The sequence below is a fragment of the Colobus angolensis genome, unplaced genomic scaffold, assembly GCF_000951035.1.
Source record: "Colobus angolensis palliatus isolate OR3802 unplaced genomic scaffold, Cang.pa_1.0 Scaffold92, whole genome shotgun sequence".
NCBI lineage: Eukaryota > Metazoa > Chordata > Mammalia > Primates > Cercopithecidae > Colobus > Colobus angolensis.
This window is the reverse complement of record NW_012123154.1, coordinates 10,166,787-10,168,810: the sequence shown is the minus strand read 5'-3', so window position 1 is coordinate 10,168,810 and position 2,024 is coordinate 10,166,787. Positions and strand designations below refer to the sequence as shown.

At 38.8% G+C, this 2,024-nt stretch overlaps 1 protein-coding gene across 1 annotated transcript in view; it reads right to left on the bottom strand.

Annotated features, from left to right (window-relative positions):
• The window catches only part of NSMAF (neutral sphingomyelinase (N-SMase) activation associated factor), a 76,654-nt gene that overhangs the window by 73,535 nt on the left and 1,095 nt on the right, over positions 1-2,024 (bottom strand). The gene's annotated exons all lie outside the window — the stretch shown is intronic.

Here is a 2,024-nt window from a genome sequence, read left to right as displayed (position 1 = left end):
AAAAAAAAAAAAAAAAATGTTTAGTACAAGTATATCCCAAATATTGCATCTACTGTTGAATTTACTTATACTAAAAAAATTTTAGTATAAGTATATACCAAATATTGCATATACCATCACATTTACTTATACTAAAAAATTATTCATTGTTTATCTGAAATTCAAACTTAACTGGGTGTACTGTATTTTATCCGATAATCCCAGCTGGAATTGTTCCTCTATCACCTCTCACATACAATACACCACACCAAGACCTGTCAATCACACATCCTAAAAACATCTAGAATCCATCCAGTTTCCTCCATTTATTCTGCCACCACCTTGGTCTAAACCACCAACGCAAGAATCTCCTAGTCCGTCTCTCTGCTTCTGCTTTTGCAGAAATATCAGTCACTTTAAACACAGTACATCAACTTAATAATAAGAGAAATAAATGCTAATTTCAAGTTTCTTCTTTTCTGGGGTCAATATTTGGTAGCTCTGGAAATCTAAAATCCCTTAATTAGCATTAGAGCCGCCAGTGAACTTACAATGAACAAGTTGAGGCCATTCATGGGTAACCTCTGAAACAATCCCTCTTCAGGTTTTCCAAGGAAAGTAACAATTTTCTTGGGTATGCTGAAGCCAATGACCAGTCCAATCCATTTGCTAATTTGTGTTTATGTAACGCAAGGGGATAAACCAGGAAAAATCTGGGCAGAAATGGTAAATCTGGGGCTCAGTAAAGTTGCCTTAAAATATTCATGTTTCAGAATGAATTCTAAGATTTATAAAGAGACTCCTTGATTCTAGCGCACACCTGATGTAAGACATTCCTGTCATTCAAATGCGTATTCTATGTATTGAATGGCGTATGCCCATCAGCCCAGGTTGCTAAGCCATGGGGCAGAGCACTAAACAATTTGGGCACTCAGCAAGTTAGAATTCAGATAAATATAAAACACATGGAGCCAACTTTTTCAGATGACTGATGCTCAGGAACAGCTGATGCCTCCTGACTGGATAGATAGATGTTTTGGTTGTGAGAGCTAGAGTTCTCTCTGAACACTGCCGGCCTATCACGTTGTTGCCTAATCATCGAATTCTAACACAGCAGCATATACACGGAAATATAAGTACAAGTTTCAAGGTTTGTGTGACACTACAGAGCTGTGAACTAGCCAAATTGAACACAAATTACTTCCATCGAAATAACAGCCAGAACCAAGGAAAAAATGTTTCCCTGTATATCAAAGAGGCCACAGTATTGGCACGAATGACTCATATCATAGAATATGACGGCAATTTAAGTGTGTCGAAGTTCTCACAATTTAAATCTGAATGTTTACCCACCAACAAGTCTTAATATTGTTGATACTAAACAAGGAAACTCCACTCAAGCTCTTTCCACAAGAAAAACGCATTACAAGTTCAGTCAGAAGGGTATCCCCAAGTGTGAGTTATATAGTTAGGGCTCAGTTATTTAATAAACAAGCCTTTCTGTGACTAAAACCTAATCACATTACCAAAAACATTTTTGGAAGCCACATCTGAGATACGTTTTCTTTGTATCGTATCTTCTTCTCTATAGTAGAAAAATGACATTTCGGACGGTGGATACACTGGTTAGACCAACATTACAGATTAGAGGAGGATGAACGTCTGGATGAAAGGGGTCGAGTTAACCCTTATTAAACAAGTGTAGACAAATCTTGAAGTCTGCACTTGTATTCCCACGTGTAACCTGCTTTGCTGGTATTCACTGATGAGACAACGTGACAGGCTAGCAGCACTGGAAAATCTGTAGCTCTCACAATCAAAACTGTGTTTGTAAAATGATTCAGCCCCCCCCCCCTTCCTTTTGGCCGCTGAGCTGCAGACCCAGCAAGTTGTTTCTGTCACCAAAAATGCGCTTGGAACTATGCATAGAGCCGAAGTGAGCTTTCTTATGAGACTTCCTTTGGGGACAGGTCCAGAATCTCTGAAAGGGAACTGTTGCGAGACAATTTTAGCTCCAGGGATTCAGGTCCAGAATCTCTGAAAGG